General features: G+C 41.2%; 1 protein-coding gene across 2 annotated transcripts in view; it reads left to right on the forward strand.

Annotated features, from left to right (window-relative positions):
- The first annotated feature begins 15888 nt into the window (after window positions 1–15888).
- The window catches only part of LOC146799060 (alpha-1-antiproteinase-like), a 200441-nt gene continuing 190266 nt past the window's right edge, over window positions 15889–26063 (forward strand). The window contains exon 1 of one of the 2 annotated variants that reach the window (XM_085626466.1): window positions 15889–16121. The gene's annotated coding sequence lies outside the window, so the exon portion shown is untranslated. The other variant, XM_085626467.1, reaches the window with a different exon arrangement.

Below are 26063 nucleotides of genomic sequence, written 5' to 3' on the forward strand. Positions count from 1 at the left end.
ATTCCTCACAAACACCAGATCCCCCGGAGCAACGTCATGGGGTTTCACCTCAGTGTTGTCAGGAAAAGCTGCAGCTACCTGTGAACGACAAGATTGTAGTGCAGACATCAAGGAAGCCAGGTAATCTGTCAGCATATTACAATTAACATCAGTTATTTTACGTGGTACAGGCGTCCCCCACATATTTGGTGGTCTTCCGAAGATCACCTCATACGGGGATAGCCCTGTTCGAGAGTGTGCTACCATTCTTATGTAAAATAGTGCAACTGGTAAGGCTACTATCCAATCAACACCTTTCTCCTTACATATTTTAGACAATCTGATTTTCAAAATTTGATTATGTCGTTCCACGAGACCTGCTGCCTCGGGGTGTCGGACACAGTGGAACTTCCACTGATATCCCAACAAAAGTGAGACATGTTTCATTAATTCGGATGAGAAAGGCTGGCCGTTATCTGAATATACAACACGTGGTAGCCCGTACCGTGGGAAGAATTCTCGAACTAACTGTTTGGCAGTAGTCGGGGCCGTGTAATCTGATACTGGGTACGCCTCAGTCCATCGGGAGAGAGCGCAGACAACTACAAGAACATATTTGAATCCTCGACATCGTTCCATCTGGATATAATCCATTTGGAGCACTTCAAAAGGATGATCAGGAGTCTGGAATCCACCCTGTTCTACGGGAACACTTTTTCCCGGGTTGAACTGACAACATATCATACAGGTACGGACCTTTTGTTTAGCTGCTGCTCGTAAATGTTTATTGAACCAAATGAGTTGAATGCTATCTAGCATAGCTTTTTCTCCTAAATGCGCCGGGCTGTGAATTGTAGCTATAATGGCTTGGACCATAGAGTCAGGAAGAAACCATACAGATTTCTCCTTCGTCATCCATCCCTGATCTGTCTGGATCCCTCCTAGTTCAGTCCATTTCTTTAATTCTTCTGCAGTAGCATGTGTCTGTATGTCAATTACGTCAAGTGCGGGATCCTTAATTGTCATACACTGTGTTGGTGTCTGAACTATTGGCTTTGTCATGTCTAATGTGCGATTCTGAGCAGTCTGTTTAGCTGTTCTGTCAGCTAAATCATTGCCTTGAGAAATGATATCAGTAACCTTCGTGTGTGCTTTACATTTCATAATCGATATAGCAGTAGGTAGATGTATTGCGTCTAACAAGGCATGAATGAGGGGTCCGTGCTGAATGTGGGCACCATGGGAGGTTAAATAACCTCTCTCTCGCCACAGTACGCCGAAGTCGTGTACAACTCCGAATGCATAACGCGAGTCAGTGTATACATTAACTTTCTTATTAGTGGCTTGAATACAGGCTTGTGTTAGAGCAATAAGTTCTGCTGCTTGGGCTGACAAAGTATCTATACAATTTGTCTCAATAACTTCAGTGTCTGTTGTGACTGCATACGCGGCCACTAAATCTCCTGTACTTGTTCTCATGCACGATCCGTCTACATACAACGTCAGGTCTGGATCTAACAATGGAACGTCTGTCAAGTCTTGTCTAGGTTTCGTCTTTATTTCAATGATTTCAACACAATCATGAGCTAGTGGGTCTGTTCCAATTACAGGTAATAGTGTAGCAGGATTCAATGTATTACACCGTCGGATCTCTATGTGTGGTTGAAACAATGTCAGTTCATAACCGGTAAGTCTTGCTATGGTCAAGTGTTGTGTTTGTGTTCGGTTCACAAGAACCTCTACTGCATGTGGTACTTGTACTGTCAATGGATGTCCTAATACTATGGCATCGCTTTGTCTGATTGCTAAAGCTGTCGCCGCCACTGATTTCAGGCATGCAGGCAAAGCCTGAGCTACGGGATCTAATGTACTGGAAAAATAAGCACATGGCTTGCGTGATCCTGCTTGATCCTGAGTGAGTACTGACAAGGCAGTACCTTCACGTTCTGTAACAAAAAGTGTAAAATGTTTGCTATAACATGGTGTTGCTAAAACAGGTGCTTGACATAAAGCTTCCTTTAGGCTTTCAAAAGCTTGTGTATGTTCCTGAGTCCAAGGGAGAACAGTCGATGTGGCTGCCTCCTGTGTGGTTAGCTGAATGAGTGGTTTTGCTAGAAATGCGTACTGAGGGATCCACTGCCTACAATATGAAGTGAGGCCTATAAAAGCCCGCACTTCCTTTTGTGTCTGGGGTATTGACATGTTAGCAATTAACTGGATGCGATCTGGTGTAAGCTGCCTTCCCTCCTTGGACAGCGAGTGACCAAGATAAATAACTCGCTGGACACAGAATTGCAGCTTAGAAGGAGACACCTTGTGCCCCTTGTCTGCTAGAAAATGTAAAACTGTCAGAGAAGCCTTTTCACATTCACGTTCGCTTCTCGCGGTGATCAGCAGATCATCGACATATTGAAGCAGTGCAGTATTGACTGGCATGTGGATACTGTCAAGTTCTCGTTTCAGTGCTTGGCTGTAGATGCTGGGGCTTTCTGTGAATCCTTGGGGAGCGCGTGAGAATTTAAAGCTGCGCCCATTTAAACTGAATCCGAACAAATATTGGCTTTCCGGATCTATTGGGACGCTGAAAAAGGCATTCTTGAGATCAATTACAGTAAAGAATGTTGCTTCGGAATCAATTGCTGTCAATAATGATGATATATCAGGGACCACAGGAAATTGTGGTACAATGCACTTGTTTAGTTCACGCAAATCAATAACCAATCGGTATACTGGTGGGGCAGTAGGATCAGTTCGTTTAAGAATCGGAATTATCGGTGAATTACATACATTGGAGTCTGTTTCTACAACTACTCCCTGGGCAATTAGCTCATCAATGATTTTCAGCAAAGCCACTACAGCATCATGTGGTAACTTGTATTGTCGCATTCGTGGTAGTACCACTCCTGCTTTCAATGTGACTCGGTATGGTGTAATGTTCATGCAGCCAACATCCGTAGGGCCTTGTGCCCATAGATGTACTGGTAAAGTCTGTAGTCGGGGATCCATGTCCCTAGACACATAGTGACCTTTAAAATCACGTAGAAACAACCTTACTCCTTCCGGAGAACAACATATTATGGCTCCTAGTGCTTTCAGAGTTTTAATTCCTAACAGATTTTCTGGGCATGATTTAGTAAGCAATAAATCTGTAGTTCGTGTCAAAGGTCCTATCGTAAGTGGGAGAGGCTGTGATACTTCATTAACAATAGGTTTTCCTGAAAAACCAAGGGAAACATTTTGAGAGCCTGAGAGGGGTGCCCCTGGAACTTCACTACGTTTTATAGTTGTTCGACTTGCCCCTGTATCGAGTAAGAATTTTCTATCTTGACCTAATAATTCACTATGTACATACGGTCCTTCTTGATCTACAGGAATCTCGATGAGCGGTAAGTCAACTTCCCTCTCTAGGCTTGTTCATGCGTAACGCTGATACTCAGGATATTCATATTGTGCAGTCTGATACATTTGTCGTGTTGTGGTTTGTGTGGCAGTAGCAGGCAACGGTGGTGCAGCTGGCACAAACTGTATGGGCTGCTGTGAGGCTGGCATGGACTGTTGCTGAACTGGCATGGACTGTCCATGCTGCATAGCTCCTTGTTCATTCTGATCTTGTCTAACTAATCGTGGTCTCTCTTTTGCAATACCTGTAGCTATATTACGTTTCAGGACTGGACAGTCGTGTACATAATGGCCTAGTTGTTTACAGTAATTGCAGGTTCCTTTTACGGGAGCTGCAGAATCACCAGAATGTGTCACACCCTTTTTGTGACCCTCTGCTGGTACTGTCTGAGAAACTAGCATTTTCATTTTTGTATCCTTCATGCGTCTATGCTCGTGTTCTTGTTCATCCCTAATTCTATTGTGATGATACTGTAACATTTGTAGCATTTGTGACGGAGTGTTACTTTGCCAGGTACTCTCGAATTTCAATATTCTATTCTTCACTGGAGGCAATGCATTTTCCACTAATTTTGTCACAAATAAATGTGGATATGAGTCACTACTTGCTTTTATACCACTGTTTATACCAAAACATTTTTCAAATCGAGCATAATAATCGCTTGTGTCTTCATCTTGCTTTTGTTTGCAGGCTGTGATTGCACCCCAATCTTCCTTTTTTGTAGTTAATAGACGTGGCAGTACCTGTACTAGTAAACCTGGTAACAGTTTAACTTTATCCCCGAGCCCTGAACCTGCAGTTCGGGCCCTTTCTTCCTCTGCTAATGCTGTCCAGTCTATCTTTTGGTCTCCCACTTCCCACTCTTTTTCTTTCAGTTTTTCATAGATGCCAGCAGGCAAAAGCACCTTTAATATCGTCATAATATCAGGAAAGGTGTACTCTCCCATTAGTAACATGTCCTTAATTTCTCGGTGGAAACCCGCTGGGTCTTTGTCATGACTAGGTACTACTTTCTTCATTTCTAATAATTCCATTTTTGATATGGGTGTGTAAACAAATACACGGTGAAACTCATTGTCTTCGCCTTTTATTGGGTGCACTTCTCGTAAAGGATTTTGTCTATCCATATAGTACGGCGTTCTTTCTCTGTGGGGCAGCGAGAGAGAATCCGGATTTACAAAAAGGACATACTGTTTACGTGACACTAATATCTCTTTAATTAGCTTGTTACTAGAACCTCTCCATCTGTTCGTGAGTAGTTCCGTTAATATATCAGGTAAAGGACCAGGGTCAGCATGTTGGCTCTTATATAATATAAGGAGTTGCTGAATCATATAGATTCCAGCTAAACGTTGTTCATCTGCACTGAGATTAAAAAACGTGTGTGCTACGGTCTCATCACCGTATATTTCAGGACTGTCAATCCAGTGAACAGCTGATCTGGCTAATTCTTGCTCATCCATGGAATCGAGGAGGTGGTAACCCCTTCGTTCTCGTAGTATTTTATCTGCGGCTTGAAACAAATGTTCAGGAGACTTCAGATTTATTACAGGCGTCGGATACGTTCTGCTATTATTTGGGCATACAGAGTGTATGGGATCAGAAAAACATCTAGCATTATTACAGGATCTTCCTCTGCCTACATAGGCTATGGTCTCTGACTGTCTTGCGGAATTCCCTGATTCGGACACTTCATCTGGCTCGAACTCGTCTGTTCCCAATCTTTCTTCATGAATACGCTCTATTTCTCTACGGATTTTTCGGCACATGGCTATTATACAATTTTGCTTATCGTGTCTCCCTTCTGATATATTCTGGCTCCATCTTGTAAGAATAAGCATTGCATTCGGGTCTACCCCCGGACGGTCTTGATTTCTGATCACACAGTTTATGAGGAAACGTAACAGTTCCCCCTGTATCTCTACTTTCTGGAATTCCATAGCTCTGTTAATACATCCTGGATCTCGTCCTGTTTGAACAAAATGGTATATGTTATCTAGATGCGTAGTCATTCCTGGTAACCTTGCTAAATACTCTGCGGCTCGCCTGATGCGTAATGATGCCAGGACCATTTCGTCCTCTTTACCAACCACCGGGTCATATCTACAATTTACAAGGAGTTCCTTAAGCGTACGTTCACTTACGAATTTAGGAGTACGTGAATGCGCTGATTCTTGAAAGACAAGTTTATTTATTCTGGGTGGTGTAAAGGTATTGCTAGCACCTCCCGTGGCCCCATCTGGGGCATCGGGTGTGAATGGGTTCGTTGAACGTGACACAGCAACTATGGGTGTCGATACCACTGTAGAATCGACTGCGGGGACAGATGTGCTTGCCGAAGCTTGTATCGGGACTTGCTGTTGCACGGGGTCGGATACCTGATCCTGACGTTGAACCCCTCCGCCAGACGGTCTATGTAGTGTGGCGTTAGTATACTCGGGAGCTGTGTCGTCTAGATATGAGGAAAGAAAAACATCTTCTGCGGTTCTGGGATGCCCCTTTTGATGTACCTTAATTGGAAATAACGGGGGTGGCAAGTCTTTTGGCATCCCTGGAACAGCCTTGGGTAGTCCTTCGGTTAGAAGGGGATACATACCATTCATAAGAGCATTTCTTCGTCTATTTACTTGTTCTGACTTCACTCGGATACCTTCCTCAATTAATAGATCTTCTTGAACTTTATTTGAACTTTCTTTACTCCTCTCTTCTTGTCTACGTGCTTTTTCTGTACGTCTATGAGATTCTTTACGCCATAACTCAACAGCGTCTTTCTGTGACTGTCTGACCTTTCTTTTCCATAACTCTTCCTCCACTTTCATGATGCACTCTGCATCCCAGGTTCCCGCTGCGGGCCACCTTTGACTTTCCGGCAATCCCTTGGTATAATCTACCCATAGATCAAGAAACAATATGGCATCTAAGCCATGCTTGTGGTACATAAAATGCCCTGGAGTGTCCCTCGGAGGAATAGGAACTGCTTCTTCAAGCACCCCTTTTCTGGTAGTAATCTGTCTTAACTTCGAGAAGAGCGGCATATTGACAACTGATCTGATACTTACTCTTGAATTCACTTAATACGAAAAAACACAATAATGAACAGTGAACAAAGAACAATCATTCATACCACAATATGCAAGACATTTGAACACTTTAAACATTGAATATTAAACATTTTAACAATAACCGACAATGATGACAGTCTGCCTAACTAATCACCACGCTGAATTCTTGACAATAACTAAATACTTCGGAATACTTGATATACTGCTAAACAGTACATATACACTGCTAAACAGTGCAGACCGGATTTGTGTACCCAAATCCGTCTTGACCGGCACAACCTATGTGCGCGTCAACACGCCTCCTCGGCGATGGTACTCACCGAGTAGCTCCTTGAAACGGAAGGCCTCAGAGAATGGACAGGACTCGATAACTGCGGATAGCGGACCCTCTGGACATCGGGATTTCGAAAAACCTGGTGGGCTTCTGTATACCTCGGATCTTGCTCTCTCAGCTAGGCTCTGGTCGGGATACTTCGCACTTCTCACCGCCTCGTCTGGGTTGATCGCAGCCTCAGTCGCCCCCGCTTGACCGGAGGGAGCTTACAGGAAATCCTGCTGGTACGCGTTTATGGTCCGTCCAGCTGTGGCAGGAGACCGGGCCTGCAACGCACCGCCGGCGCGTGAGATGAGAAAGTGTCCCTGTTCGGGCGCCATTATGTGGTAAATATTCTTTTTACCGAAACTGAATTTCATACGGAATCTTAAAAAATACAGTAAAATAGCTCAGAATAACAAGAGACAGAATCCGTGGTATAAGAGGTTTCTAAATGGGCTTTATTCCATCCAAAATGGCCGACTCGAGTCGCGGCCTTCAGGTTCCGTCACCACGAGGGTTCAGGAAGTGAAGTACAATACTTTATTGACAAGAAGTAACTTTTATAGGTCATACATTTACAATGAAACAAGTGCAAAAAGGCGTAACAATTGATAAGATAAATTAACATAGTGATACGTAATTGAAACTAGGCGTAATAAGGAGCAAAAAGAAACATGATTGGCTCTCATTATCTTACATAGGTGGATCTATACGATAATACTTAACATGGATGCGTGCGCAGCAGCATGACGTGTGATTGACGTGCAACTAGGGGGTGAAGGGGACTTGACATTTAGCTCTACATGTGGAGACGAGAAGTCTAGGGGGTCATGTCAACCTAATCCCAAATCATATCTAACATCCTATGTTTAGAGAACTATGTTATCCACAAGGAAGGACTCTCGGACAGAATCTATTCTATACTAACTGTATGTGCGTGTACAAGCGTCTAAGTGTCTATATGAGAAGCGAGGGGCAGAAAACTTTCCATGGCAACAGGGCTATGAATCACTTGCAGGAGGACGGAAAGGCTGAGTCCTTTGCTTGTGAGCTAAAGGAAATGTTTACCTAAATCACTAGACAGGAATGCATCGGCTGAAGAGCAAAATAGATAATTCGAAGGTGAAATACAGCTTCTTAGCAGGCAGGCGAAAACTGGCCGAGGCAGGCACCGTTAGCTGCACAGGGAGTAGGACAAAGTTCATGGATACAGATGCGAGCTCAAGCTGAAACTGTCAGAGACAGAGAGCAGGGAAAGGCTTTGAGGAAAGAATCGGGCCTACTTGCCTGAACTGTAAAAATGGAGTACCTTAGCCATATAAAGTCGGTGGCTTTTCATACTTAGGAATTGAATATCCAGCCCATTGATGGCGGATCTGACAGAGAACATGTCGACGGTAGACACACATATGTTTGCGTCTTGGAAACTGGAACTGGAGGGAACATACATGTACTTGTGACATGCACATAGAATCGTTGGGGTCCAAGATAGGGGACATAACTGATCAGGAAAATCCACATTTCCACACACCTGGAGTCAGATTGAAAGAAAAGTCCAGGACAGAGATGCCTGGAGAGTCCTGGTTGATGGCCTATACCCCAGTAGGGGTAGTAGGCATAAACAAGTAAGTAACTGCAGGCCAGATGCTATATTGCTTCTCAATCTTTACATGTATTCAAGCACTGTTTTGTGGTAAACTGCGTCCTATGCAGTAGACAGTCCAAGCAGCATTAGTATTCCGGTCTGACCATTATTAATACAATAGAGCATTTCATTTCTAATATCAGCTATTAACCCTCTTCAGTCTGAAAATTAAATTGTCCATCATGTATAACATTGAGAGTACAAATTCTTGCAGCTGTACTGTCCTCACTCTGAATTCTCTATTAAAGGGTAGGCTAGAGATAGGTCACTAGTTGTAAAGTGCAGCCATTGTTTATTTTTTTTAGCAGAGGATAAATTGAGGGAATTCCACATGGGCCATAGTTGGAAAATACATTTATAATCTTTCTTATATCCGAACGAATCATATTGAAGTGATTTGGTCAAATAGGATGTGTGAAGCTTTCAATTTATTGGTTACATTGCACACCCACTCGTGACTTAGTATTTCAAAGGATGAGAAGGCTTTCTGGAGCATTGTGAATTGCCCTTGCTAAATGACATTGCCACTTTCCTGCAGACCACCTACATTCTCACCTCTCGACTGAGTGCCCAAACTGCCTTTTTAAGCCCAGCTGTGAGGACAAATCAATCAATCAATCATGGCATTTGTAAAGCACACTACATACCCGCGAGGGTCTCAAGGTGCTGGGGGGGAGGTGGGAAGCTGCTACTCTTAGAAGAGCCAGGTCTTGAGAAGTCTTCTGAAGGTCAGAAGGTCTGCCGCAGGTGGATGGGGAGGGTGTTCCATGTCTTGGCGGCGCGGTGGGAGAATGATCTGCCACCGGCGGTCACTCTTCGGATGCGGGGGCGGTGGCGAGGGCGTGGTCTGCGGAGAGGAGCTGGCGGGTAGGGGTGTAGAGGCTGAGTCGGCTGTTGAGGTACATTGGTCCGGTGTTGTGGAGTGCCTTGTGTTCCTGGGTGAGGAGTTTTAAGGTTATCCTCTTGTTGACAGGGAGCCAGTGTAGGTCTCTCAGGTGGGTTGTGATGTGGCTGCAGCGAGGGATGACAAGGATCAGGCGTACGGAGGCATTCTGGATGCGTTGAAGCCGTTTCAGGGGTTTATCCGGGGCTCCTGCGTAGAGTGCGTTTCTGTAGTCCAGTCTACTGCTGACGAGGGCCTGGATGACCGTCCTTCTTGTTTCCGTGGGGAGCCACTTGAAGATCCTGCGAAGCATGAGGAGGGTGTTGAAGCAAGAGGAGGAGACGGCGTTGACCTGCTTCGTCATGGAGAGGGTAGAGTCGAGGATGACCCCTAGGTTGCGTGCGTGGTCGGTGGGTGTTGGGGGTGTTCCTATTGCAGTCGGCCACCAGGAGTCGTGCCAGGCCCGAGCGGGTGGATCTGAGAGTGAAAACCTCCATCTTGTCCGAGTTCTGCTTCAGTCGGCTGTTCCTCATCCAGACGGCGACGGCCTTCATTCCTTCATGGAGGTTGGTTTTGGCGGTGTGGGGTCTTTGGTGAGGGAGAGGATCAGCTGGGTGTCATTGTGTAGGAGATGATGTTGAGGTCGTGCCGTCGTACAATGTGGGCGAGTGGTGTTGTGTAGACGTTGAACAACGTTGGGCTGAGGGATGAGCCTTGGGGTACGCTGCAGATGATCTCGGTGGCTTTGGAGCGGAAGGGGGGGGAGGCGGACACTCTGTGTTCTGCCGGAGAGGAAGGAGGAGGTCCAGTCCAGGGCTTTCTCTTGGATTCCGGTGTTGTAGAGGCGTGTTCGTAGTGTGCGGTGGCAGACCGTGTCGAAGGCGGCTGACAGGTCCAGGAGGATGAGGGCCGCGGTTTCTCCGTTGTCTAGCACGGACCTGATGTCTTCGGTGGTGGCAATGAGGGCAGTTTCGGTGCTGTGGTTGCTGCGGAACCTGGACTGGGACGGGTCCATGATGCTGTTCTCCTCGAGGAAGCTGGTCAGTTGTTTGTTGACGGCCTTTTCGATGATCTTCGCCGGGAACGGGAGCAGGGAGATGGGTCAGAAGTTCTTGAGGTCCTTGGGGTCCTCCTTGAGTTTCTTGAGTAAGGGGTTGATCTCTGCATGCTTCCAGCTCTCCGGGAACGTCGCTGTCTTGAAGGAGATGTTGACGGTTTTCAATTCATAGCCCTCCCTACAATAAAGAATGTCGCATCTGTTCTGTGGGCCCTTACCCAAGTGTGTCACTGACCTGGCAGTGACCTCATTTGGTACCCACTGTTGCTAGTAATGCTTGGTGAACAGCGGCAAAAACACTTTTCTAGAGCGGAGTGGTTGTGTTTTCTTGTTTGGTCCCAGCTCAGGTAGTCCTTAGCAAAGAGTCCAGTTTTGCTGGCACTAAGGAGATGGACTATGAGAACTTCAGACTACAGACTGGATCTTGACTGAGAAGCTCACTTGGATGTCTCTCAGATGTAGACTTATGAAATCTGGCTTATTATCAGCAGAGTGTAGATTCGGTGCCACATTTAGAAACCTGATACATTGTGTGGTATGTCCTCTCCCTCGTAAAACTCTGGGCATGCTAATCTTAATGGTGGGTGGAGCTTGCAGTCCCAAATAGCATCTCATTAGGAATCCATCCAGGCAGCAATGCTCCTGGCAAGAGGCACAATTAAATACAATATACTCTCCTTATATTTTTCACATTATTCTTAGCTGTCAGACTCTTTCAAGTCGGAAGTGTTCTCCACCTCAATATCTACTTATAGCAGGCAGTCAATGAGGACAACACTGCTCACTGTTTCTGGTCTTAGCGTGACAGTGGTAGTTTGGGCACAAGATACACTATGCTTGAGCAATGATAAGGCGAGGGTATGCTCCAGGGTTACATTGCTGCTGCAGACTCTGGGTACTCACTCTGGGCCGTAACTGGGAAATCTCTTGGGGTTAGTTGTGACAGGGTTCAGTCAGCTAGCTTTTCCCCTTTCTTCCACCATTGTGGCTGCTTTCCGACCCCAGTCATTGACTCCAAAGAAGGTGGACAGTGATAGTGAGTCCATCAATTGCAGACGCTCAAATGAAATGACAGAGGTGACTCAAGAGGTTCAGAGCACATTCAGGAGCACAGGCATTCCCCACTGGGCTCAGCCATTTTGCACAAAACATTTAAAATGGATCACGCAGAAAAACTGCAATAATGTAAAGAGTGAATCACGACTCCAAAAAGAAAGGGAATCTATAATGATGGACTCCTCTCAGCTGACCAGCCTTTGCATACTCAAGCCTACTTTGCATACACTGGCATTACCAGAGGGGCCAGGAACACAATTACAGTTTAGCAGTTCCTCTATTACATTATATGACATGACTGCCATAATGGGCAAGGTGGTAGACACATAAGCTAATTTGCAAATATATGAGTATTTTGTTCACAATCCTAGCATATGTTTCCCAAATCATTTTTTAAATAAGTAAACAGCATGTGCCTCCTGGTTTCTGCAGATCCAGGAACCCAACCTAACACAAATTAAGCTTTACACCCCACCTTAAAAAAAAGCAAAACAATTTAAAACATATAATTGCTGGATGCTTGAATTAGTCCCAGCCACTGGTGGCATTCCAGTCTATCCTTTTTTTGCTCATACAAATAAAGACAAGGACCTACCCTGTCACCCTTGCACAATAACATTGGTTCTGTTTCTATTGAAATGGTTCAGTCAGAACTGCCAGGCTGCAGCCCATCAGAATGTAAGCACTGAGAGCAATGGAACAGACGTCTGAGCCTACCAGATACATGTATGGTGTCTCACTAGGAAAGAGCAAAAACGATGGTGCAATACTTAGTTACATTGCAACTCATCGTTTTTGATCACTATGCTTCACAGACAAGAACCAACTATATGCAAAACTATCCTTGGACCTGCTCAATAGGAACAGTCATGCCCTAACTACCAGTCCATGCTTTCTCTGAATGGGAACACAAGTAACCTCAGATCTGTTCCAACGCTAATGCTATATTCACAAGTGGTGATAGAAATGTTTCAATTTAGAGGGTGTTTGTATGCATTCTCATTGGCTGTAGGGAAACCTATATATTACACAGTGGTAGTCACCAATGTGTGGTTATGGTTCACTCGCACTTTCCATTGAAGAGGCATTCTTTGATTTGCCTGTAACTTTGACCTCTGGTGGACGGATCAGTATGAAATTTGGCACACAAACTGTTGAGTTACCTAAAGTTTTACATGTCAAACATCTTGGACTTCTGTACAGGAGAAAAGTTAAAGGGGAGGGAGTCGTGTTTTCCCCTTTGAACGCCAATTGAAAAATTAGCTTGGATCTACACACAAAAAAAAAAAAAACACTGAACAGAATTATGCCTATATTGGCGTGAATGTAGACCTATACTCAGAAAGTGGGCTTTTGTTAACACATTTGAAGATTTTTGTCATATAAAGCTGTGATTCAGTGACTCACAACTCCTGGTAATTGCACATGACGTTTTGGCTAATGTGATTGGCAGGAGAACGGGCCTATAGAATTTTTTTGACATCTTAGACATTGCAAATTGATTCCAATTTGCGCCTTCTACTGTTCTGTGGAAGACAATTCCAACATTAATGGATAGCACTATGAGAGGTGTGTGACCTCAGGAGGGTGCTGGGGGAAGACGAAGAGGCATGGTCACAGAACAGGCAAAACCGTGTGACCCCTATTTTCAACAGTGGATTTAACTACAATTTTGTGAAAAATCATAAATTGGATAAGATTCATGACTTTGTAAATAGTTAAAAAAGTGAGAAAGACAGAGTAGGTGTGCGACTTAGATGGAGAGAGAGGCTGAGATAAATTATGTGAGAAAAAAAGGTGTGCACACTGGAGGTTTGTGCAGAGACGTTTGGGCACCTCCTATGGGTTGGAGCGGGGCCTGGCCTTAGGCCATGCCCTATAGTGAAGCTCCTCTGCTCTGTGTGTAGCAGTGGTTAGGCACCCTGGCTGTGTGAGGTCTATTCATGCACAGTGGGGATTTTCCAACTGCAGCGGTTTGGTTTGAATACAGAGCTTGGCCACAAGCCAGTCCCTGTGACCATCCCATGTTGTGCACAGCAAAAAGCAGTGCTGGAGAATTTCAGTGGTTTTAAATGTTTAAGCCTCAACCATAACTCTGTCTTTAACAGTGTGTTTTTTCAGCGATATGTATGTATATATTTAAAACAAAAGCTCTCTGGATAGCTGTGACACAAATAATATCACACAACAGATGTATTTGTAAAGTGCACTGTCACCTTAGAGATGTTTCTTGGTTCCATTGACAGAAAAAGGATGTTTATTGTTACCCAACTCAATGGTGCTTATGTTGTCGACTGTTCAAAGAATGAAATGCTTGTGATTTGAGCCTGTCACCATGAGGTCAAACACAAATCCCTGGACTGCATGCACTAGTTTGTTGAGCAACTAGGCAAACGCCAGACATAAAACACATTGGGGCATGCTAACAAAAAACTGGCGGAGCATGGTATTACAACAACATTTGTAACGACGCGCTCCAACAGTTTTAAATCGCAAGGGTGCGCTGTATTCAAAAGAATAGGAAGCGCCCCTGTGTTACCCCTAGCGCTGCAGCTAAAAAAACTGCCTAGGGCAGGCACCCTAACTCCATTTTGCTAGGGTGCCTACACTGCAGAGGCAATTGTTTACATAAACAATCTTTACAGGCGATTTGCTCTATCAATGTGAATGCAGTTCAAGTGGAAAGTGCAAGATATGAGGAGAAGTAAAACATTTCTCCTCGTATCACCTGCTTAAGACCAGGTATTCCCTGGTGGTATTTTTGTAGCTGCCCCATACCTTGCAAATATGGGGCAGCATCAAAAAGCAATGGGTGTTGTGGCAGAACGCCCACTGAAACAACCATTGCGAGCCCCTTTCACGCTAAGTGATGCGTGAATAGTGGCATTATTTACAAGGTGGCGTTAAGCCGCGTTAAGTGGCTTAACGCCACCTTTCAAATAAGGCGAAGGAGTTAATGCCTCCAAAATGTCATAAAAGGTGCCATTCTGGTGTCCTTTACTCCTTGTAAATATACCCCATTATATCTTTCATTTTGGGAAAACATGTAACAGACATAACTCTAAGGCAGAATGACCTTTTGAGACTCAACTAATGAGGTAGCAAACTTCTGACCCTTCTGTCCTTTGATTTATGACTGAAGCAAGCTCTTACCTCTACAGCAGCAATCTACTAGAGTGTTCTACATACTGAAGGCCGCACACAGTTTATAGGGAATGTAGGGACTGTGAAAAATTGAATCTTCCTGCCTTTCCTAAGGAGACACCAAAACTCAACTGTGGTAGACCATCCAATCAATTTTCTGCGCACACTAACACAGGATGCAAAATATCCTTGCAGAGATCTAGAGTGATGGTTTGATGCACCAGGGGGTGGATTTAACTAGACTCTACTAGTGCCAGTGATTTTTTTTTACCAACCTTTGCATAGCCCAAAAGAGCAATCATTACATTTACAACAAACGACCAGTGCAAATCAATGTTTTGAATCTGCAGTTTGGTCTAACCCTTGCTGCAAATGCGAGTTTAAAATTACAAATGCATCACTGTGATCCATACATGAGAGTGTAAAATCAATCCACGCTGGGTACCAGACTTAACAAAGGCGATTGCTTAGAAAAGATCAGGACCCAATGTATGAAGCCTCCAAATGGTCGCAGAGCCTATGATCCTCAAAACGGTAACAAAAAGACAAATTGCAATGTACCAAAGGTATGCTGTGAGTTGGGAATGGCTTTTTGAGTCACCATGCACATTTTGTGTCGAGGAGAGTGCATGAAAGGGGTATCCCCTCCTCTCTTCAAAATCGCAATACAATTAATTAATGGTTCATGGCTGCAATTGTGGTCGCAAACCATTGATTTGATAATGACACATGAAACAGTTGAATGTATTCACTAAGAGGAAGCTGCCCTTGAGGGACAGCTTCCACATTGTGAATAAGGATTGTCATCATTTGAGGAGAGAGTGGTCTAAGGCACTGTTGCATGTTCTCCCCCAAAATGATTCAGGAGTATGTATTTTCTGTTTTTTAATTTTATTGTAGGCCATAAGCCTCCAAATGAAAAAGAAAAGGGTTGCAATAAATCAGCAGCCATCCTGGGAATGTGAATGCAGGAGTGGAGGTCTGCTGCCCCATCCCTTCCAGGCCTCCAACCCTGCATTTACATGCTTTTGGGAGGATTCACATATTGAATCTATACTAATGGGGCAGTGATTCTGCAAAACCCGTTCAATACTATTTTTCTCTGTAATGGATTAGTCATCTTCTGCAGCGTAAAAGTAATTTTGGGTTGTATTGTAATGCTGTGGACAACTTGCATTTGTGATGCAAGCAGAGATTAGTACTTCAGGCACCTTACTAGTTCAAAGGAAGTGTATGGACCTTTGGCTGATCAAGGTCACTGTTTGCAGAAACGTTTGTCAGAGCAAAGAGTCTTCTCAGATAAGATAAAATCATTTATTTATTCTGGACCGTCAGCATTGCACAATGTGGAAACAATGATGCACGTGCACAGACTGATTGGAGCCCAAAGGCAACCTATCACAATTTAAACGTCAGAGTCCAGTAAACGCTGAAGCAAACAAGAAAAAAAAAGACCGGTAAAATGTCATCATTATTTATTCCGATACCGCTGAGTTTGTGAGTCATGTGTTACAAGTACGCCTACTGTTGTACTGCAATCTGCATATCCAGAGAGAGTATCTTTCAGCTACATAAATAGGTAAGGCACTGTGCTCTATAAACAGAGAGTTGTCAAGCGGTGTTGTGAAAGGTACTTTTTTACAATCTAATTTCATGCTAATTTAGGATAAACGTATTATACGTGTAAATATTCAGCAGTATTTTTTATTCATTCTTAGTAAGCAGCATATACCAATCCTACAAGTTATTTGTTTCAAAGTATACTTTAGAACTGCTAGAAGTTTACAACCAGATGCTTCAATTTTCATGGACTATAAATGTTTATTTACTATATTGTCCTCAGTTTAATTTTATTTGATAGGCATCAACTATAGATTCAGAAGTGCTGTCAAAGATGTCTGCCTGGCCTTTCATTGTCCAGCTATGAAGCAGTTTGATGTGTTACCACGGTCATAGTTGTATCTTTTATTCTCATGATCCCCTGAACCATATTGAGAATAAGGGGTGGTTTGCTATATGTATAAGTGCAAATCATAAGCACCCCATTGTACAGCCTCTCCCCGAGAACCCTGCCCTTACTAACAGCAGCATTTAGCAGCAGGGTTCTTTGTTCGTCTTCCTGAAATCTAGCATCCTACTGCCCATAGGGAGAGAGAACTTTACCAACAAATATGTGTTCCACTCTTTTAAGGAAAGTGTGTTAGTAAGGAAATTTAATTTTCCAAAGAACCGATTAAAATCCAGGTCTGTTTGAAAATCCTAATTTAATCTCATGCCTGTGGACATTTACTAAAAGTTTGGTCAAATGTTTGTGTGTTGAAGTCCTCATTTGGTCCGAAATCATATCTATATTTTAACGTTGCTATGTTACCTTTGCTCAGATTCTTTTGATAGCTCATTGAGAAAGAGTACTTCTGGGTTGCTGTTAATTTTTGAAAGTTTGAATCATTCAGCTGCACTTTTTTCTATTAATTGACCATTTAAGGAAAGACATACGAGATAGATCACAAAACATTTTTGGTTGGTGATATTTCATGTTTTTGGTGGTCCTTATGGCAGCGCATGTTGCAAACCTTTCACCATTGCTATGAAAGTAGGTTTGTGTAGGTGGTAATTAGTGACAATGATGTTTGTGCATATATATTGTGTTTAATTATTTAATATGTTGGTGATTTGTTGTGTTTTGTACTACAATGTTTGTGCTACAATGTTTGTGTTCTGCGTTACTGCATTCTGCTGGATTACCTCTAAACTGTTGTTGTTTTTGCATTCCATTTTCACAGTTTTTATGCTGTGCAACGTTATGTTTTTGTTGTATTGTTGCTTTGCTTTATGGTGCAATATTGTGTCCTCTTGTGTTCTGCAATTATTTTAAAAGGTAAATGATTGCTGCTATATTTGTAGCAAAAACAGCACATTCACTTCAAGTCACCATGGCAAATTACATTTACTGCCATTTAATATAATAAAATTATTTTTTCATCTCTTCATATGATTAAGACACTAGGGTGCCTATTCTGAAACTGCATTTTGTAGAACATTTAGTGGAACTACACTTGTACTATTCACATACAACATAAATGCTAACCTACATGCGCATGTCTTCGCCTTTGCCCCACCTGTGTTTTTACTGCAGAGATCTCTGCTCTGACTGCAGATATCCTAGCCCTTACGATGCCGAAGTCTGTGCATGTACGCCTACATTTTAGTAGTAAATATGTGGTAATGTGGAAACATTTACTTTAGCTCACACCTGGGGTAGATCCAGCATCACACATTGCCAAGAACAGGTACAGGAACAAGCTTGATTGAAAATAATGGATGAGGGGACTTCAATTAACACCCATAGGTGTGTGCGTGTCACCAGGTACCAGTTATGGGTAGTTATAGTTAGCTCTGCTTTTCCATAGGCGGAGTGTTTTTTGCTTTGGCAAGAACTTTAGCTTTGCTTGACAAATCTTCCCAAAACTTTTCAAATAAAAAGTTTGTCCACCTCAGCTGCTTCCTAGAAAGTTTTGGGGTTATCCGTTCAACAGGGGCAGAGAAAAAAAGGAGGTCCCAAATCATAAAATCATCATTCATTTTCCATAGATTTTTTAGAAAAAACCTCTGAATGGAATTACACCAAATTCAGTAGGACGCTAGATCCTGGCCCGCAGATTGTGCATGTTGTGATTTGGTGTAAATCCATTGAATAGTTTTTTAGATAGTAAAGGTCAAAAATAATTGTGATGTGATAATAGCTTTATTTTGGCAGATGATGCCACAAAAGTATTCAGAAATATAATTTACATATAAAAATAGTGATGTCAACATCATCATCATCATAAAACCTTTATTTGGATTTGCGTGAATTCATTTCTTTGAGTAGCATTGGTGCAAGGCGACAGAAGATTTCCAATCGGGATAAAATATATACAAAATCTTTCAAATACAAAATTATTATAAAATTTTAAAATCAGCTGTGGGATAACATCAGTGATGTAATCACTGATGTCATTTGAGATGTCATCAGTGATGTCATAAATGATATCATAGAACGCGTCATGAGTGATGTCAGATGTGCAGTCATAAGCAGTGCATGGTGGGGGCACAACTTATAGTGCTGCGAACTATAACTGATGAATTCACCTAACTATAACATATATATAATTGTATATATATATTTCCAAAACAATCCTCCCGCTAGGAGAGAACAAAGCGGAGCGCACTCAAGGGGGAGTTTTCAGTGCTTTTAATCCTTCAAAGATAATTTTCACAATAAAGCACCCCATGCGGTCTGGGAGGGAGAGATGTGGGAAGCGGGGTAGTCCCACATCTCTAGGGTTTAGGTGGTGGTGGGTTGGGGGGGCCTGGGTTAAAAAAAATAAAATGAGCAGTATCAGGAAAAATTATAATTTGGATAAATCAAAGGAAACTACGATCAGGATTTTTTTTATATAAGAATGATTAGTAAAGTAAATAAATGTATTATAATGTCTGTTAATGTAAATGGGATCTTAAATAAGCAGAAATATGGTGGATTAATTAGATGGCTTACTTCCTTTTCCCCCCATGTTTTATTTATGCAAGAAACTCATCTGAAATCTAACTTTCCTAAATTATTTCTTCCTGGTTTTTTTTCTCATGCGTTCTTTGCTTCTTCTGGTCTTGCGCAAAGAGGGGTCGCAATTTATTTTTCCAGGAATTTTTCATGGGAGATTGCTCAAATAGAGAGAGATCCACAAGGGAGATGGATTTGGGTAGTGGCTAAATTGGATGGTGCAATACTCAATTTCATAAACTATTATGGCCCGGTAGTTGATGAGACTCTTCATTTAACCAAAATAGCAAATCTAATAAGGGGGGTCCCAGGAAAAATAATTATGGGAGGAGATTTCAACTTTATTCAAGACATTAAAAAAGATAATTCTAATGTAAATAAAAAAGAGTTGAAGCCACGTACTAAGAAAGTTCTTGAAGCCTTCAGATCGGAGCATCATTTATATGATCCTTGGCGCCACTTACATCAGTTTGTCCACCAATATACCTGTTTTTTCCGTCAATTTCTTTCGGCTTCGCGTATTGATTTTTTTCTCTTATCTCAGTCACTAAAATGTTTGGGTTCTGAGATAGGGGCTAACTCTTTTTCAGACCACTCTTTTATCAAGATAGAAGTTGAAGTTTTTGAACAATTGAAGGCTCGCTCCAGGTGGCAGATGGATCGGCGCTTAACGCAAGACCCTATCTGGGTAGCAAAAACTAAGTAGTGGATATCTGAGTTTTTTTTCTCATAATCTGGACTCAGCAGGGATATTTGCGATCTGGGGCGCATTTAAAGCGACATTACGCGGTCAATTAATAGCTTATTCATCAGCCCAGAATAAATTACGGCGAGAAAATATTGCTAAACTTCAGCGTGATGTAGAAATAGCGTTACATCGTTTAAATAATCCACAGGGTTCTCCTAATTCTAACTCCCGATCTCTCCTGGATAAAGCTAAACAATCATTGAGAGAATTTTTTATATTAGAAGAGATTAGTCATACTAAAAATTTCCAGCAGAGGGTGTATGAAGAAAGCCAGATGGTAGGCAAACTACTGGCTGGGACAACTAAATTTAAGCAGGAAGCTGCATTGGTAAATGAGATCACCGATCCACGAACTGAGAATACAACACACGTAAAAGAACAAATAGCCCAGATTTTTATGGATCACTATTCAAACTTATATACCACACAATATCACATATCTCAGGAAAGAATAGTTGAATATTTTGAGGCAGTTTCTTTTCCTCATCTGTCAGAACTTCGTTGTGAAGTAATTAATCAACAAATTACTGAACTAGAGGTCTCACAAGCGATAAAATCCATCGCAGGGGCTAAGGCGTCCGGAGCGGATGGCTTTCCCGCAGAATTATACAAAACCTTCTCCCAGGAGCTGACCCCATTTTTGACAAAGCTTTTCAATGTCATTAAAAATGGCTCAGATATTCCTATGAGTTTCAAAGAGTCGTTGATTGTCAGCTTTGTTAAAAAAGGCAAAAACCCAAAGGATGTAAATTCCTACCGCCCGATTACTCTTCTTAATGTCGACTATAAACTATTCATGAAAATTTGGGCTCAGCGCCTTACACCTGCTGCCCAGGAAATAATTCACAATAATCAATCAGGTTTTATAGCCGGTCATTTTATGTCATCTAATACTAATTATTTGATTCAAGCTCTTGATTATTGTACTTGTAATAAAATTCCATCAATGTTTATGATGGTAGATGCCGAAAAGGCTTTCGATTTAGTGAATTGGGAGGCGTTATTTATCGGGTTAAAAAAATTTGGATTCCCATCATCAATAATACATATGCTAAGAAATATTTATTCGGGCGCTGAAGCTAGAGTAGTGTTAAATGCTGAGCAGATTGGTTCAGTATTAATTAAACGTGGGACTAGACAGGGTTGTCCCCTTTCTCCTTTATTGTTTACGTTTTTTATAGAGCCTCTTACAATAAGAATTAGAGAAAATCCCGAAATACGACCTCCAATAAGTGGGATGGAGAAACTGAAACTATTTGCTGATGATATTATTCTTTATTTACATCCAGATAGAATTAATTTAGATTACCTGTTGGCGGAATTCACTAATTTTGAGTCTATAGGGGGATATAAAATTAATCAAAACAAAACGGAGATCATTATATTAAACTTAAACAACAACTCTTTTTTACCACCCACTTTACAAATTCAAGCTGCCAAGTTAGCACCGGTACGTTATCTAGGGATTTTTATTTCTAAATCAATAGATCAATTATTCTCTTTGAATTATAGGGCCACATTGACTAAAATAAAAACCCTTCTTGATAAATGGTCTGTACTTCCTTTATCTATAATTGGTCGGGTCTCTCAGATTAAAATGATGATTTTACCACTTTTGTTGTTCCTTTTCAGTAATGTACCTTTAAAAATTAATGCAAGTTATTTTACAGAAATCAAATCCTTTTAATTTAGGATCTTTATATGGGCCAAGAAGGCATCCAGGGTTAAACTTGAGGTTCTACAACTTGAGGTAGAAAATGGGGGACTCGCCCTTCCAAAAATGCGAACCTATTATGAGGCGGTCATGCTTGATAAAATAGCTTGTCTATTAGATACTAATAATCTAGAAGATCATTTTTTTTTAAATAAAATGCTTCAGGAGTCAGGCACACAACTTCCTATTTTTTTGAAAATCATCAAACTGCCAAAAAAAACTAGGTATAAAACACTACATGATATTTCATTTAGATTGTTATCTCTATTTAAACAAAATAGTTTCCCAGGATGGCTTTACTTAAAGCTTCAAGAATGTAAGGCTCTGGGATTATCTGTACATCCAGGACGCATTCTAAAATGGAATGAATTGGGTTTAGAGGAATTGCGACATTTTTTCAAGAATAATAGGATTATCTCGTGGCAGGAGATTCAAAAGAAACTTCCAGATCAAAGTGTGCTTAATTTTCTTGATTACTCACAGATTTCTCATTTCCTCCAAACGGCCAATTTCCCTCCTCCTGCGGCGATGAGATATCTGGCTCCCCTTTTATATGAAATTAAAGTGAAAGGTATAGGAAAATGGTATTCTTTTTTACGGAAGGATAGTGAGCTCCCTATCTTGAATAATTTTTTGGATAAAGTTCAGCGGGAAACAGGATGCGTTTTCTCAAGTCAAGAATGGCAACTTCAAGCTCAGTTAGGCCATAAGGTCTTGAGAGCGGCTAATTTTAAACGGATGGCTTTTCTAAATAGATGGCTAGCATATTTCACCCCTGAGGCCCTGAGCAAGCGATTTCCCGAGGTAGAAAATAGATGTTTTCGTTGTCAAGCTGGAGAGGAAGGGAATTGGCTTCATATTTTTTACACCTGCCCAGAGCTTAATGAATACTGGCAAAATATTTTTCGAGCCATAAGTCAGGCCATTCATAAAACGATTGATCCTCAAGAAAAGATTGCCTTATTTGGAATTTCAAGAACTATTTCAGGTTTGACTAAATATGAAGAAGCATTTGTAATGATTTGTTCACTGCTGGCTCGGTCGTTAATTTTGCAAAATTGGAGATCACCTGAGATACCCTCGTTTATGAAATGGTTTAATAAAATGAAACGCACGAGGTCGTTTGAAGAAGCATATGCGTTCAGGGTGGGAGCAGTGAGCAAATTTAAGAAGACTTAGCAGTTTTTTTGATTATTTTGATATGGCCCGAAGTTGATTTGTTCTGTGTTGTTGTTTTCTTTTTTACATACCTAAAATTATAGAAAAAGCGATCAATTTTGTTTCTATATGGATATGAATTTGACGTATATGAAGAGTTATTTCTTTTGATTGTACTTGTTTTTTCTTTTCTTTTTTTTTTCTTGATTCCTGTTCTGCTCAATAAAAAAAAAAAAGATAATTTTCACAAATAAACCACAGCGCTAAACCCACACGTTTCGGTCTCCATGAAACCTTGGTCACGGTTGGACTATCAGTTTTTTCCAGCATTCTTATTTTGAAATAAATCACATGACATCCTGTCAAAACAGGAAAACATTTTTTTTTAAAAACATATACCTCAGCATTCTGGTACTGGTAGTTTGTAGTTGAAATCACTACAAATTGCATCCTCTTTAAATAAATATTCCATGTAATCAGATATATATCTCTGAGCTAAATTAGCAGATGACATATTTATCAGCCCTCTAGTGGGCTTATTATAGTACATTACTCATATGATTTGACTATCACAATCTTTTCAAATTCCCTCTAGTGGGAAGAGCTTGACTATGTTTATCAATCCATAATTATTATATCCATTTAGCCAAATTGAAAAATACAAATAAAGCTTTTTCAAAGCAAAATTAAGGTAACATTAAAATTTGGCCTCTAGCCAAAACTATAGGGTACGCGAAAATCATGGATTCTTTGATAAGAGTCATAAATGACATGAAGTTCTTCATCCTGGTTAAGACCATGTGGCATATATGTCCGCAATGCAAGTATTTGCCGGGATTCCCTCTGTCACAATTTTTTCTCCCGGTTACCTCCTCTCACATGTTGTTCCACCGTTTCAATGCCGTAAAATCGCAATTGTTTCCAATCACTATTATGAGCTTGCTCCATATGTTTTGCCACCGCATTACTCCTGTCCTTGGCTATGGTGGCTCTTACATGTGCTAAAATTCTTTTTTGAGCTCACAGATAGTGCTCCCAACGTACTTTAAATGGCAAGGGCACTCTATAACATAAACCACGAACTGTGTTTTACATGTTATTAGATTCTGTATTTTCAATTTTTTCTTCTTTGCCCAAGTTATTTCCTTTGTACTGTTTGCAATTTGGCAAACTTTACAATTGTAACATTTCCTGAAGCCTGTGGTTTGTAGCCATTGTGAGGTTTTGTTCTTTTGTTTCGAAAAATGATGTCCTTTAGATTTTTGGCCCTCCTAAAGGTGATATCCGGATGGTCTCCAATGAATGTTGCTACTGTTGGGTCTAGGCATAGAATTTTTCAATTTTTCTTTAAAATCTCTGATTTGTTTGGATTCCTGAGATAATGTTGTGATCATTCTGATTGTGTTAGTTTCTTTCACTGTAAATTTCTCTTTTATTATCTCTTCTCGTGATTTTAAATCTGCTCTGTTTCGGCACCTTGTTATCGTTTCCTCTTTATAGCCTCTACTTCTGAATCGTTGTGTTGTTTGGTCACGATGTTTGTGCCACTCCTCTTGTTCAGAGCATATTCGCTTGACCCTTAGAAACTCCCCATAGGGGATATTCTGAATTAACGAATATTGATGGAAGCTTTGAGCGTGTAGCACGGCATTGGTGGCTGTTTTTTTACAGTGTGGTGTTGTTTGTAATTTACCAGATTTTACATAGATTTCTGTGTCCAAAAAGGTCACCCTTTCCTGGCTGATTTCGTAGGTGAACCATAGATTTGCCTCTGTGTTGTTGAGTATCTCAAAATACTTTTAAAATTCTATTTCAGTACCATCCCAAATTAAAAAGAGGTCATAGATAAATCTGAACCAACTCACGGTCTTATTTACATACTCATCATGATCCGGATGCCATGCAAGGTGCTGCTCACAGCAACACATTGTCAAGCAAGCATGGCTTGGACTAAAAGAAAATCCCATGGCTGTACCCTTTGTCTGGATGTATATTTCCTCACCAAATAGAAATACGTTCTTCATGAGGCAATTTTCAATCATTTGTATCAACATTTGATTGTGTTTTTCATATTGGATGTTTTGTTTGCCTAGAAAGTATTTACAAGCTGTGATTCCAATTTGATTTTCAATATTAGAGTGGAGCGAAATTACATCCATTGTTATCAGTATGTATGTACTCTGCCATGGGATGTCCTGTATATGTCTCAATAAGTCACTTGTGTCTTTTATATATGATGTCAGATTTTGGACGAATGGTAGTACAAAGAAGTCTACATAATTTGTTGCAGGTTCCAATAATGAGCCATTTGCTGCAATTATTGGACTTCCTGGTGGCTTTGTGGCATGCTTGTGAATTTTAGGCAAAAAATAAATTGTAGCAGTTATTGGAAATTCCGTTTTTAAATATTTGACCTCATCTTCATCTAAGAGGTTCATATTTTTCCATTCACTGAGCTGCTCATCTCAATTTGCCTTAAATTCCATTGTAGGATTATTTTTCAGTCTGGCATAATATTCTGGATTGTTCTGTTGGTAATATGCTTCCTTTACATAATTTTTTTATTCCAGATAATTATATTGCCACCCTTATCTGCGATTTTAATTTCAATTTGATCATCCTCTGTTAAGTTCTTTATTGCTGTTCTTTCTCCTTTAGTTAGGTTGTCTTTATATCTTGAGGGAATAATTTTGTAAATATCTTGCGTCACAGCTTCCTGAAATATATCAATTTTATTTCCTGGAGGAAATTGGGGATAAAATCTAGATTTGGGCTTCATACCACTCAGACTGGAACCAATCTGTTCACACACTGCAGTTAAACCTATGAGATGAGTGTAAGTAAGGGTTCTGCATCTTTTGCTGTTAGAGTTTCAGTTGGTAGTTGTAATGGTTTTTGATGTTCTCGCATTTTTTTATTTTCTGCAAATATTTTGGCCAATTTTATTTTTCAGACATATTGGTATATATCTATTCTTGTTTAGGCAAGATCCATCCGTTTGAAAGGGCAGAAATTTAGACCATGTTTCAATACTTTGATTTCTGTTTCTGTCATTTTTTCTGTTTGATAAATTTTCAATTTGTAACTCATCCATTACAATTTCCTTTGTCTCATACTGCATGTCAGAAATCCCACTTGCTCTTGTTCCTCTGCTCTTTTTTCCTCTCCTTGCTCATTTCCTTTTTGTCTGCGTTGGCCTTGTACTGGACCTTTTCCTCTTCCTCTGTAGCCCTGCGTTTGGTCGCTCATGGTTTGTTCCCATTGTCTTTGCTGGAGCACCAACCTCATGTCCCCCAAAAAAGATATCTTCGATTTGTCACCAACTTGTTCAGGTTCCCCCTCACTTGCTTCAGTAGAT

The sequence above is a fragment of the Triturus cristatus genome, chromosome 9 (assembly GCF_964204655.1).
Source record: "Triturus cristatus chromosome 9, aTriCri1.1, whole genome shotgun sequence".
Lineage (NCBI taxonomy): Eukaryota > Metazoa > Chordata > Amphibia > Caudata > Salamandridae > Triturus > Triturus cristatus.